Here is a 14,176-nt window from a genome sequence, read left to right as displayed (position 1 = left end):
CGGGGATCCCCCAGGTGCTGTCTGCCTTCTTGTTCTCCAGGGAGGTTACACAGGAATCCTCCCCTCACCCCATTCCTTGTTCCCTAGCTCAGACATACCCTCCCCGACGTCCATCTCACACCTTTCGGCTTCATGCAAGAAACCCTGATTTTGTGTAAATGCCACGTAGGGCCCAGAGACACCACATGAGCAGGGCCGGCCTCTGGCTCTGAGTCAGGAGAACAGACGTGCAAGTGATGAATGCTGGGATTTGCCGACAAATAGCAGCAAGTACGGAACAGCTGCCAAGGGCAGGGGGAGGGTCCGGGGGGAGGTCAGAGGTCGGGGGCAGTGAGGGGAGAGGGGAGGGTCGGGGCCACGGGCAGCGCCCCCAGAGTCCACCCCACTTGCTGACGCCGTCCAGATGTCCCCAAGCTCCAGCTGGCGCTGCAAATGCAGCCTCGTCCCCGAAGCCGGTCCCCGGAGCCTCTGCCCTCCCTGCTGCACTGGGCTGGTCTGGGTGTGCACACTTCGCTTTTCCTCTTGGTTCATCCAAGGCAGGGTTGGAATTTTCCAGTAGAGTTGTTTACTAGGCAACTTAAGGGAAAAACAAAAGTAACAACATGAAGTGCTAGCTTGCTGAGGCAAGCTACTCTGTCCCCAGGGGACAGGCGGACACCCGAACACCTGCAAAGACGGGCTCCGTGAGAGCAGCTCCTCCCCATGCGGCCCCTCGGCCCCCTTCACCCCTCGTGGGTCTCCAGGCGGCCAGGCCGGCGGAGGCGGAAGGCAGCTCACGAGTCTCCCGGGCTGGCTGAGATCGCAGCACCTTCCAGGCGCAGCTTCCGGAGCCCCGCTCTGGGACGGGCTCATGACGTGCCTCCCGGCCCCACTGAAGCCCTCCACCCTCGCCCTTACCCTCCTCCTCCTCCTCCTTCAAGACTAATGAACATTTACATTAAGTAAAAATATGAATTAATGGATCATAAGCATTGCTTGTGGTATATGAGGGGCTTCCCTGGTGGCTCAGACGGTAAAGAATCCGCCTGCAATGCAGAAGGCCCGGGTTTGATCCCTGGGTCAGGAAAATCCCCTGGAGGAGGGCATGTCTACCCACTCCAGTATTCTTGCCTGGAGAATCTCATGGACAGAGGAGATGTAGCCCCTGGGGGGCTACAGTCCATGGGGTCGCAAAGAGTCAGACAGACTGAGCAACGAACACATCCACTCCACCACACACACATGGTATATGGAGTATGCATAGACAGGTGTGATTTCATCAGTTCAGTCTCTCGGTCATGTCTGACTCTCTGCAACCCCACGGACTGCAGCACGCCAGGCTTCCCTGTCCATCACCAACTTCCACAGCTAACTCAAACTCACATCCATCAAGTTGGTGATGCCATCCAACCATCTCATCCTCTGTGATTTCATAGTCATGAGAATAAATAATATGCAAAAATATAATGTATATTTGTGCAAAAAATGTATTCCTATTATTTAAGTTTTGAATTGTAATATGTAAAAAAAAAAAAAAAAAGACCAAGGAACATTTGAGTTACCTCTGAGCTTGGTGAAGATTTCTTTTGGTTTCTCTGGAATTGAATCTGTAAGCTAAACTACTGCACTTCTCGATTTCACCTTGAGATGAGACTCAATGCCTTCCTTTTTACAGAGTTGATTGGGACAAGTGTGTTTAGTCTGGGCAAACTGGAAATACCGAAAAGCAAGGCTGGATCTGGATGTTAGCCTTGAGACCGTGCGCGCTGAGCAGAAAGGGAGGCCGGGTCTGGACGCAGATCCTCCTGGCATGAGGGACCAGCGGCCCAGGGGCGAGTCCTTGGCCTGGATCTGGAGGAGGGTCCCCAGCCTGGATCTGGAGGAGGGTGCCCAGCCTGGATCTGGACGAGGGTCCCCGGCCCCGGATCTGGATGAGGGTGTCCAGCCCCGGATCTGGGCGAGGGTCCCCAGCCTGGTTCTGGATGAGGGTCCCTGGCCCCATATCTGGGCGAGGGTCCCCAGCCCCGGATCTGGACGAGGGTCCCCAGCCCGGTTCTGGATGAGGGTCCCCGGCCCCGATTCTGGATGAGGGTGTCCAGCCCCGGATCTGGGCGAGGGTCCCCAGCCTGGTTCTGGATGAGGGTCCCCGGCCCCATATCTGGGCAAGGGTCCCCGGCCCCGGATCTGGGAGATGGTCCCCGGCCCCGGTTCTGAACGAGGGTCCCCGGCCTGGTTCTGGACGAGGGTCCCGGCCCCGGTTCTGGGCGAGGGTCCCGGCCCCGGTTCTGGACGAGGCAGCAGTCCGAGCACCAGCCCTGCTGCCCACGGTCCCCAGCGAGGCCCCCAGCGAGGCCCCCACACCCTGCACCCCACGTCCTTCCTGCGAAGCGGCACAGACTGCCTCGGCTGAGAAAGGGCGTTGTGCCCGCCCGGCAGGGTCTCGGTAAGGGCAGCACCACCCGGAGCCGCCGTGCTCCCAGCCCCGCGCTCCGAGGCTCCGACCTTCCACTCAACAAGCTCTCTCGGACCCCCAGGACGCCCCCACGAGGCTGTCTCTCACACTCTGCACTTTACACCTGAGGAGACTGAGCGTTTTAAAAGATGGACTTTCTTGAGGGCGCATTTCTAAACAGCGGAGCTGGGCCTCAAACCCCAGTTCGTGAATTGCCAAAGCCTTTTTTATTTTTATTTTTTCAGTTTTAAAATGTGAACATTTATTATTACAAAATCAACTGGTTTGATTAAAAAAACATTTTATAATAACTTAATACAAATATAAGTTAATTGTAAACTGTGATTCTTTTGAGTGCAAACAAGTGGTTACTCAAAGAAGAAATAAAACCTCCTTAAACTGTAATAAAATCTATTCCTGAAGTTAGTGGCTATGCTGCTGCTGCTAAGTCGCTTCAGTCGTGTCCGACTCTGTGCGACCCCATAGACGGCAGCCCACCAGGCTCCCTCGTCCCTGGGATTCTCCAGGCAAGAACACTGGAGTAGGTTGCATTTCCTTTTCCAACACATGAAAATGAAAAGTGAAAGTGAAGTCGCTCAGTCGTGTCCGACTCTTCGCGACCCCATGGACTGCAGCCTAGCAGGCTCCTCCATCCATGGGATTTTCCAGGCAAGAGTACTGGAGTGGGGTGTCTTCTCCGGCCAAAGCCTTTTTTAAAGGACTGTTTTTCCTTGAGGTAAAACATGAAAAGTACTTAAGCCACGGTGCAGCTCAGCGGGTCTCCACCCAGCAAACACACGAGTGCGTGCACGCGTCTACCCCACCCTCATCTGTCCCCTTCCCAGGGCCAGGCGTCCGTCCTCTCACGGGGCGCTTCGGACGTGAGAGCCTCGATTCCCAGAAGCGGTCACTTGTCCTCCACCAACTGCAGCAACCGTGGCTACGGCCACCGCAGGTTGTCCTGGATCCGGGAGCAGAGGGAAGAGCTGAAGAAAAACGCATTCCTCGTCACAGCAAGACAAACGCAAGGGAAAACGGCACACACGACCTTACTTACAAAGCAGAGACAGTCACAGACGTCAGAGACAAAGTTATGGCCACCAGGGTGTGAGGAGGGAGAGAGGGAGATTGGGAGGTTAGGGCCGACATATACACACCACTACACACAAAAGCCACAGCTACTAAGGACCTACTCTGCAGCACAGGGAACTCGACTCAATACTCTGTGATAATCTAAAAGGGAAAAACTCTGTAAAAGTGAATGCATTCTATGTATAACTGAGTCACTTTGCTGTACAGCAGAAACTAATACAACATTGTAAATCAACTATACGCCAGTGAAATTTTTTAAAAAACACAAAAACAAACTATTTCTATCTCTTGAGGATGGTCCGGGTCAGGAGGCCAGCAGGGCAGCCCAGGACACTGGCCCCGGCTCTCCAGGGGGCCAAGGCCCATCCCAGCCACAGGTGAGGCCTCGGGAGCCTGGGGCTGTCGGCTTTGCTCTCCCCATCCCCAGGTCTGGGCACCCTTCTTCCTCACAGCAGACCCCCACCCAGTCACCGCACTGGGCAATGTCCACTCACGGCTGGTTCATTTCCAGGACGGAAGTAAGGCTGCGCTGGTCTCGTGGGAAGGACTCTGCTTTCGGTCCTGGTTTTTAGTTTTCTCTTCGTCTAGGAGGTCGTTACGGCACACGCGGCTCTTGGGATGGCTCCACTGTCAGAAATGAGCTCCCTGCTCGGCTGGACCAGGACTCCACAGCTCTCCTGGCTGGACGGTGATTTTACTCCCACTTCAGGCAGGAAGACGCAGGCCTGCCTCGTCCTTGGTGACCGATCAGACCGGAGCAGAGCTGAGACCCCTCCACGCTTGCCCCGGGAAGCAGCCGACGGCTCTCAGACCAGCGTGTCTTCTGGACCAGACGGAACCATCCCCAGCCTGCCGAAGGGCCTGAGGACACAAAAAGCCGGTCTTAGAGATGCCACTGAACACTGGGCAGACTTCATGGTGGTCCAGTGGGTAAGAACCCACCTGCCACTGTAGGGGACACAGGCTCCATCCGGGGTGAAGGAAGATCCCATGTACCACAGAGCAGTTCAGCCCGTGCGCCACCACTACGGAGCCTGTGCTCTGGAGCCCGGGAGCTGAAACTCCGAGCCTGCGCCCCCTGGGGCCTGTGCTCCACAGCAGGAGTGAGGCGTGAGAGGACCGCGCACCGCGATGAAGTGTAGCCCCGCTCACCGCCACCAGAGCGAAGCCTGCGTGCAGCAGCAGAGGCCCAGTGCAGCCGAAATAAATAAATACAAATAAGTTCTTCCTCTGACCCCATCATTTCAATAATTCAGATAATACCTTACCGGTCATCTAACGCCTCAGCTTTCTTCCCCATGTCACACCCATACCTACAAAACTTACTGCTTTCCCCATTTATTTGACCCTTGGGTCAGTTTGGTTCTGGATACACTCCGATTCCAGAATTGCATTAGGAGGGAATGAGCCCTGCGGCAGGGCTGTGGGAAGAGGGCAGTGACCATTTAACTCCGTAGGAAGAATCGCACCTCGTGTAGAGAATCCTTTTTTAACAAAACCCTTTGAGGTACTATTTTGCTGCAAAAATAACAGCTCTTGGGGCAAAGCCAAGACAGAAGGGAGTAAAACTATCAGAACAAAATTGTTCTGCTTAATAAATTTCCTCAAGGCAGCCTAAGACTGAATGGATAGGAGACACTCGACCAGAAAAACGAAAGTAAAACAGAAATGTAAATGGCGGAGTAAGAAACGGTGGTGAGCAGAAGGGGCTTGACAGCTGGGTTTTGCAGGGGGATGTGCTCATTTAGGGGAAGCTTGTGGCGCAGGAACACAGCATAGCCCCTCCATCACCCCCTCGTGCACCCCGACTCCTCAGACCTGGAGGGGGAGGGAGCCCCCAGTAGGAGGGGAGCTACGAGTTCCGAGTTCCGGAGGAACAGTGTAGGGACAGGATCCCAGAACAAGAAGCTGGAGCGGGCTGAGAAGAATCCGGAAACGTCCCCACCTCCCTGCAAATGTGGGGAGGACGCTGGATTCCCCAGTGTTCATGAACTGGGGCTGTGAGGAGCTTTTTTCCATTTCAGAGTGTGCAGTGACCCTGCAGCAAGAGGACTGGGCCCCTCTGTGCAGCTGACCATCGGATGCGCCCCCTCCTCTAGGCCCAGGTCCCAATTCAGCAAAATTTGTGCTGAATTAATTTTGGTTACTATGGAGATGCTGATTTTAAACTGGGTAACAAGGGCCTGCATACAGTTCTGTCTGTCCCTTTTCAGCCTAGAGTCTGGCTGGTGAACAAGATCTTTTTCATTTGGTGCCATAAATAACACATTCAGAAAGATTCTATCAATTCAGTCCTACGGAAATATTGGTGTCAAAATTAGCAACACAGCGCCCTTTGTATGACACGAGGCCCGAACCCACTAATACCGCCCAGTGGATTTTATTAATCACACCTGACACAGGAGCCCTGTTTGCTAAGAGGTCGATACAAAGAGGTTGATACATTAGTCTGCTACTCATTTTTCTTTTGCATAAAGTTACTTTTTAAAGAAATCGAAAAAATCACCTATAATTTTGTTGCATTATAAAAAATACTACAGTCAGGAAACTTGGAAAGCCAAGAGGAGACATACAAGCTTCTCCCATGCTGACAAAAACAACCTGAGCGTTATAATATATTTCTAGGAACATGTTCATTTCTTTCTTTGCAGTTTTTCATTGTTAAAATTATGAAGCCTTTCCAACGTTTCCAAAACAATATAACACCTATACCCTCCCCACTAAAATTAAAAATCTGCTAGCATTTGACTATGTAATTGCATACATAAAATTACCGTATCCCTCTCTTTTAAAAGGGCTTCCTTGGAAAGAATCTGTCCACAATGCAGGAGACGCAAGAGGCTGGGGTTCAATCCCTGGAGAAGGGAATGGCTACCCACCCACTCCAATATTCTTGCCTGGAGAATTCCGTGGACAGAGGAACCTGGTGGGCTACAGTCCATGGGGTTGAAAACAGTTGGACACAACTGAGTAACTAACACTTTCACTTTTTTCTTTCTGTTTTGAATAGATAGAGGATGACAGATAAAGCTAAAGCTCCAGCCCTGAGAGCCCGTCCACCCACACATGTCCACATGTTCGTGGCTGCGTGATTCTGCACTTTTTACTGCATATTACATATACCGATAAACACCTACTGTCTTTCTGTGTGTATCTTTGAAATATACATATATCTTTTTGCTCTTTATTTTTTCTTCCATTGTGATGTTATTGCAACTCAAGCTGTCTCCCTTCACCTGGGCATCAATGCAGGGCCTCCACAGTGGTCTGTCCCCCACCTCAGCCCAGCACACCATCCTGCTGCAACTGTAAAGCCCGTCATGGCTCAAGACCATTCCCAACTTCACCCTTCTCTGATCGCTGCCCCAGCAGAGTTCATCCTGGGCTGCTCAGGTGAAGGGACAGCACACCACTCACTCCTCTCGCAGGACCATCCATCAGTTCCAGTGTGACCCGTGTCCCCAGTCGCTCAGTCCTGCCTGACTCTGCCACCCCATGGACTGTAGCGCATCAGGCTCCTCTGTCCATTGGGATTCTCCAGGCAAGAATACTGGAGTGGGTTGTCATTCTCTCCTCTAGGGCTTCTTCCCAACCCAGGGATCAAACCCACGTCTCCTGTGCCTCCTGCATTGGCTTAGTCTCATGTGAGCAGTGTTTCCAGAAGGCAAACAAGCAGCATAGAATCTGACCTCATTCTGATCATCAGTCAGGGATGAAGAGAGAGGAAGCTGGGAGCAACATCTCAGAGTGGAGCAGGGACTGGGGGCCATGGGATCTTAACTCATCTTCCACCTCCAGCTCAGACACTCAGGCCAAGGTCTTGGAAGTCTCCCATCTATGTCCTAAGTCACTTTCTTCTACTTGCTATTCCTTAAGTGTTCTTTCAGAGCAGACCACAAGTTCAAGGACTCTTGAGCAATTCCACACTCAACAGCGTAGGCGCGTCTCAGAGGCACACTGTGGCATGAGTCCACTTAAGAAAAGTTCAAAATAAGCAAAGTCGACTCCCAGCAGTGGAGGCCAGCAGAGGGTCCCCTGTGGGCAGACGGGGATGGAAGCAGCTCCTACGGGGCTTCCAGGGCACTGCTGATGCTGTTTCCGTACCTGGGCGCCTTGCTACATTAATGCGTTCATTTCGTGGCCCGTCTCGGAGCTGAATCCTCAGAGCATGTGCACTTCTCTGTCAAAATTTTGCTCAACTAAAAGGTTTACTCTTTGAAAAAGTAAATCAAAAGTATTCTGTATATATCAGCAGATGAATGGATAAGGGAGTTCTGGTACACATACACAAGGGAATATTACTCAGCTATAAAAAGGAACAAATTTAAGTCAGTTCTAATGATGTGGATGAACCTAGAGTCTATTATATACAGACCGAAGTCAGAAAGAGAAAGTCAGAGAAGTGAGAAAGAGAAAGACGATTATCACATATTAACGCATGTATACGGTGTCTGGAAAGATAGAAACAACGATCCTTTGTGCGGGGCTGCAAAGGCGACACAGACATAAAGAACAGGCTTTTGGACACAGTGGGAGGAGAGGGCGGGATGGTTTGAGAGAGTAGCGTTGCAACATATACACTACCATAAAACCACCAGACAGCCAGTGGGGGTCCGATGTACGATGCAAGGAACCCAAAGCCGGTCCTCGGTGACAGGCTGGAGGGGTGGGGAGGGGAGGGCGGTGGGAGGGGGGTTCAGGAAGGAGGGGACACAGCCTATGCCCGATTCATCTTGATGTATGCAGAACCATCACGATATTGTAAAACAATTATCCTACAATAAAAATAAATGAAAATGTTATAAGTATTCAGTACATATATGTATAACTGCAGAACTGAATCATCTGCTGTACACCTGACGCCAACCATATTGTTATAATCAGCTACGTCCCAACATAAAACAGATTATGTTAAGTATTCTGAAAACAACTGAGGTTTTTGGCTATTCCTCCCACAGGGGAACAAACTCATAAAGGGAGGAAGGCAGTGAGGAAAACAGAAAGGAAAACAGTGAGGTGGCTGAAATAACGGGACCAGTTGGAGGCGCTGGGAACCAGGTCTCTGGAGAGAATGACGATTCGGATTCCCAGCTGGGCTTCTTTTTAAAGCAGCATTCATGCCCCTGTAAACCACAGCTGGGATGGCAGCGTCCTTAGCACACTTCTAAGATGCTATTTTAGCAAGCACTCAAAAGGAAGTCTGAAGCCAGGCCATTTCCAGAGACAACTGTAGCTTTTCCCCTTGCCTCCGGGCTTCCCTCGGCGAGGGCTGGTGAAGGTGCAGCTGCCGTGGGCACCTGAGGTGCCCCCACCCTGCCCTGTGCTGCGAATCTCTCTGGCTGGCAGGTTCAGCAGTCAGCAGGGTCCTGCCCAAGACCCGTGGCTCAGGAAAGCCTTTGAGGGTGCCAACCACCCTATGGAAGAGGGTGATACAGCTGTGCTGTGACCTCACCTGGGACCCTGTGCTCCCTCCAGGCGCAAGGGAGACGTTCCGGGCTGTCAGGGGAGCGGGCTGAAGCTTTGTAAGCTGACAGCATGGCTGTAAGAATCGATCCGACTCGCCTAGGTCCCCGCCTCTCTGGGCTGGTTTGTGATGTACAGGTGTGTGGCAAACACAGCGCCCATCTGTCCTCACGGAAATCTACATGCACTTCTGTGAACTCGTCCTCCCACTCACAAAGCAGCCTGTGTGCAGACGGGAAGCGACCCTGAGATGTGGAGATATACGCTGGGCCCAGCCCAGGGGAAGGCAGGGGGACCCAGGGACCCTTCGAGGCTGAAAGCAGAGCTGTGTCTGCAGTGCTCAGGTTCTTATATGTATCTTTGTTTTCTGGTGTTTCCTGCACCAGCCCTGTCGCCTGAGGCTTGGGGAGAAAGCTGAGACTCTGTTTCCTGTTTTCAGGGAAAGAAAAAAAAACCCATCAAGCAAAAGATTCTAGGTTCAATTCCAACTGCAGGATGGGACTCTATGTGCAGCCTCGGGCCTGGGCCTGAGCCTCCTGGGCTACTTATCAACTGAATAGTCTTGTAAATAATAGCCTGGCAGCCAGTCTCTGACACCTGCCACTTTGAAAGTCCTGCCGGCTTTGAAAACTGCTTCCAGACACATCAGACTTTGTCTTTTCAGTGTCGTTACAAACCGAGGGTGAGCTGTGTGAGATTGCTGATTCCCAGCACACGTCACACGGAACAGCCACAGGGAGGGGACGCCTTGCTTCACACGTGGCCAGAAGGGGTCCCCTCTGGCCCTCCTCAGCCTGTCACGCGTTCCTGGCTCAAACCACGGTAAAGCAAGCCTCTGAGCCTGCAAGGCTGTCTCTGGTTTGGAGCCTGTGGCCTCTCCGGGCAGCGATGCCTCAGATGGACCAGCAGAAGAGAGCCTGTGACGTCGGGCAGGTGCACTTGCCCAGCGTTCTCATCTGTGCCCAGGAACAGCCCCACTGGTTTTTCTGAGGACTGCCCTGCAGGGAAACAGTGCTTCTTGCTTCTTAATAGCTAAGCAGCTGGAGAAAAACCAGCGATTTCTGCCTTTGCAGCAGTGTGCTTCTCTGGGAAACACAGAGAAACAGAGACATTCTTGCCAACTGTCCCGGAAACCCAATCCTCTGCTGTGCCCTGGTGTCATGCAGATACAGACCCGACTTCCCAAAGTCCAGCTGCCTGGCTCAGATCGCATCTTCCCACCACCACGGGCGACTGGAAGCTTAAAAGTCAACATCTCGATCATTTTTGCAGCAGTGACAGCTGTTTGGAATACCCACGTTTAGCCCACACGAGTTTTACATGTTTCCACAGGACAGCAGGCTCCTCCCTCCTTCCCAGTGTGTTGATGACACATGAGCAGGAAACGCAGAGTCGGAGGCCCTGGCTCCCAGCCTGCCCTCGCCACAGACTCGCTGCAGAGTCTCCTGAGCCATTGCTTCCACGTCTGCAAATTAGGGGTGCAAAGAATGCCTCCTTCAGAGAAGTCCAGGAATTTTAAATGAAAAATTTTTAATGAAATTTTATATGAAAAAAAAAAAATATATGGGAAAGTTCCGGAGAACCTCTGAGACCAAAATATTCTATTATCGAGCTAGGAAACAGGGCCAGTGTAACTTGTCCTCACGATGAAGCGAATAAAACGACTGCGGTGCACTTTACACCCCGAGAATACAGTCTCCGTGAATAATAACTGCTAGCAGGAACGGATGCAGTAGGGATTCAGAACTGCTGATGGACGGGACAGAGAACTGGGGAAAGGAAGAGGTGAATTTTTGTTAACTTATAAAAAAAGGAAAACATGAAGATATATGAGCTTTAAGACACACGTAAGAGCGTGACAAAAAGAATAAGCACAGCTAGGGTCAGGAGAAGGAGTGAGCAGTGAAGGGCAGAAGGACGTCGCTTCCTGCGTCCTGTCCGGCCTGGAGACCGGGGCCGGTCGCCTGGGCCCACTTTTCCTCTCCGGCTGGACTGCAGGTGCTGGAGGGCAGGAGCTGTCAGGGCGGGGCCCGGGGCCCACGTCCACGGCCGGCGGAGCGGTGACTGCTCTGCAGACGAGCACAGACGCTTCGGTCCAAGGTCACCCTGCAGGGCAAAGAGGGAAAGCCGGGCAGCCGCCGAGCACGTCCGCAAGGTCCGGTCCACCGAGCTGGGCCGCGGCCGCTAGAGAGAAGGCGCCTCCGGCTCGGCCGACCAGCGGGAAGGCCCGCGCCCCCGCCGCAGCTCTCTCCCCTCCCTCCTCCGCACGCCCCTGGGTCTGCCCCGCCCCTGGGTCCAGCAGGGGGTCTCCCTCGCACAGGAGCCCGGGGAGGAGGATCACGGCGTGTTTGCCCGCTGCCCTGATGCCTCCTCTGGGTTTCATCACCGCAAACCTCCTCCCGCTCCGGACGCAGGCAGGGAGGAGAGAGCCAGGCCTGCCTTTGCCCCTTAAACATCCCCAGCAACTGCAGCGTCAGACTGCCCTCCCACGTGCTGGCGAGTCACCTGGGGAGGAAGGCGCCCCCTCTCCTGTCCACAGAATCCTGAAACACAGACGCTGCCAAATTCCCCTCTCCCCAGGGCCCAATGCCAGGGAAAAACAGGCTCTATTTTCACTGAGAGGTCTTTAAAAATAGGGAAGGAGAGGGAGGAGGGTGGATTAAGTGACCTCTGGAACTCCAGGCCAGGCGCAGGAAATCCTGACAAACTCAGAAACATAGGTTTAAGGGACCAGCGGGCTTCACACAATGAGGCCCTGTTGAGCATTTAGCTGCTGCAGGCTGGTGAGCTGAATTAATCACTGTTCTTCGCAATCAACTAAGGAAAATGGACTTTCCTTCAAAAAGAAAGAAAGAAACAGCTGTGAGTAATGACTATAAATCGGTTCATTTTATGTGGAAAGATGCCCTGTGACAGTCAGTAAAATGAAGGCTTACTTCGATGTGACTGGAAACAGAATGTTGGAAGTGACAATCTATGAGTGAAAAAAGACGGGGTAACAAACAGCAGGGTCTCAGTCACACTAAAGCAGCATAAAGACGTGCAAGGGGTGAATTTTGGAGCTGACGAGTAAAAACGATAATCCTAACAATGATGCCTAATATTTATTGAATGCTTGTTATATCCTTGGCATTTATTTGCCTTATCTCACCCACCGTTAAAATTAATATATCCAAGCAGGTCTGTTTGCTATTGAGACTTGCCAAGACTTCCTCAAAATCACAGGCCCACATCATGGTCTAAACACACCATAAAAACACAGATTATCAAAGTGGATCAAACTGTATGTTGTCCAGAAGAAACCCACTTTAAAGTCACATACAGATTAAAAGCAAATAGATGGGACTTCCCTGGTGCTCCAGGGGTGAAGAATCTGCCTGCCAGTGCAGAGGACACGGGCTCGATCCCTGGTCCACTAGGCCTGTGCTCCACAAATACCAGTGAAGCCCAAAGCTCTAGAGCCCACGCTCTGCAACAAGAGAAGCCACTGCAGTGAGAAGCCGGCTCCACAAGGAAGAGTTGTCCTCGATTCCCGCGACCAGAGATGGCCCGTGCACAGCAACGAAGACCCAGCACAGCCAAAAATAAATACATTTTTTAAAAAAGAATAAATATACATGTGAAAGGATGAAGAGATAGATAGGGTAGTAGCCATAAAAATGGACAGGACTGGAAAGTCCAGGATTAAATTTGGAGACAAAAGCAACTGGTGAATGTAGAAAGCTACAAGGTGCAGAGCCCCCTGAGCCTGGCGCCCAGCAGGGGGAGGGGTCCCTGGAAACAGGCGTCTCAGTGGGGCTGCCTTCTGGAAGCAGAGACGATGAGTTCGGTTTTGGACATTTTGAGTTAAGTGAGGGGGAGAGCTGTGGCAGAGAACGAGGCTCTCTACAGACAACATCCGTATGAAGAGGTCTCCGAGGAGCACTTATCATCTCCAACTAAAGAACATTCTCTAGTGACTTTTAATGGATAAAACTTTCCTCCGAGCAAATGTAACCTATTAACACGGATCAGGCTGTACCAAACAGGAGAGAGACCATTAACATAAAAAGTGAAGCAGCCTTGGTGTCTGTGTGCTCGTCTCCCTTTCCCCAAAGTCAAATGGAAATAAAGCAAATAGAATCAACGCCCAGTGCAACGTCTGGGCGCGCTCTGACTCTGTGCGACCGCAGGGACTGTAGCCCCTCAGGCGCCTCTGTCCGTGGGATTCTCCAGGCAAGAGGACTGGACTGGGTTGCCATTTCCTCCTCCAGGGATCTTCCCGACCCAGGGATTGGAGCCCTGTCTACTGCATCTCCTGAGTCTCCGGCCTTGGCAGGCAGATTCTTCATCACTGAGCCCCCAGGGAAGCCCCAGGTTAATCCTTAGTGGTTATTACACGAAGTGGGCTTTGGTAGGGCTGACTGACTCCTTTGTAATATTTGTGACACTCTCCCCACTCTGCCCCATTAAATAAGGTTGGTGGTGCTTCTTTACGGAGTTTCTGAAGTTAGCCTATAATTCAGGGGAGGAAAAACACTCTCGTTTAACAAATGGCCGTACTAAATCCCAAAGAGGTGAAAGAAAGAGGCCTTAAATCACACAGCCATTAATATTTAGGGGCACAAGCAGGGCTGGATCCTGTCTAATGCCCTGCATTTGCACTCCATGTTCCTCCTAGAAGGTGTTCCCATGTAAATTACCCTGTAAAACATAGGGTTTCGAGTCAGAGAATCTAGGTTCTTAGCCCAGTTTTAACACTTACGCTGTATGATCTTGAGCAAGACCGTTTACCTCCATGAAAATGAGCACTCTTCTTGTTAAATGATTTTAATGATAATGCCTATTTTATTGTTTTTTTAAAAAGATATGACAAATACTATATAGAATAAAGGGCTTCCCGGGTGGAGTTAGTGGCAAAGAACCTGCCTGCCAATGCAAGAGACGTAAGAGATGAGGGTTCAATCACTGGATAGGGAAGACCCTCTGGAGAAGGACATGGCAACCCACTCCAGGATTCTCGCCTGGAGAATCCCATGGACAGAGGAGCCTGGCGGGCTACAGTCCATGGGGTCACACGGAGTCGGACACGACTGAAGTGTAGAATAAAAGCATTGAACAGATTTTTAAAAGATAAACGTTATCAGAAAGGTAATTTGGGACATTTTCCTTTTACATTATTTAAAGATGATTCTCTCTATATAATTTGAC

At 51.7% G+C, this 14,176-nt stretch overlaps 1 long non-coding RNA gene across 2 annotated transcripts; it reads right to left on the bottom strand.

Annotated features, from left to right (window-relative positions):
- Positions 1 to 2,642: 2,642 nt before the first annotated feature.
- Positions 2,643 to 11,713, bottom strand: LOC112443776 (uncharacterized). 2 transcript variants are annotated; one of them, XR_009492605.1, is made up of 5 exons: positions 10,570 to 11,713; positions 10,285 to 10,451; positions 8,976 to 9,208; positions 4,018 to 8,298; positions 2,643 to 3,417 (listed from the first exon to the last, which is right to left on the bottom strand). It is a non-coding gene; the product is annotated as an uncharacterized lncRNA (long non-coding RNA). The 2 variants fall into 2 exon arrangements; XR_009492604.1 differs by having other exon boundaries at positions 8,976 to 10,451.
- Between the last annotated feature and the right edge of the window lie 2,463 nt (positions 11,714 to 14,176).

The sequence above is a fragment of the Bos taurus genome, chromosome 23, assembly GCF_002263795.3.
Source record: "Bos taurus isolate L1 Dominette 01449 registration number 42190680 breed Hereford chromosome 23, ARS-UCD2.0, whole genome shotgun sequence".
In the NCBI taxonomy this organism is placed as follows: Eukaryota; Metazoa; Chordata; class Mammalia; order Artiodactyla; family Bovidae; genus Bos; species Bos taurus.
The sequence above is the reverse complement of the archived record's forward strand: the minus strand, read 5'-3'. Positions and strand labels throughout refer to the sequence as shown.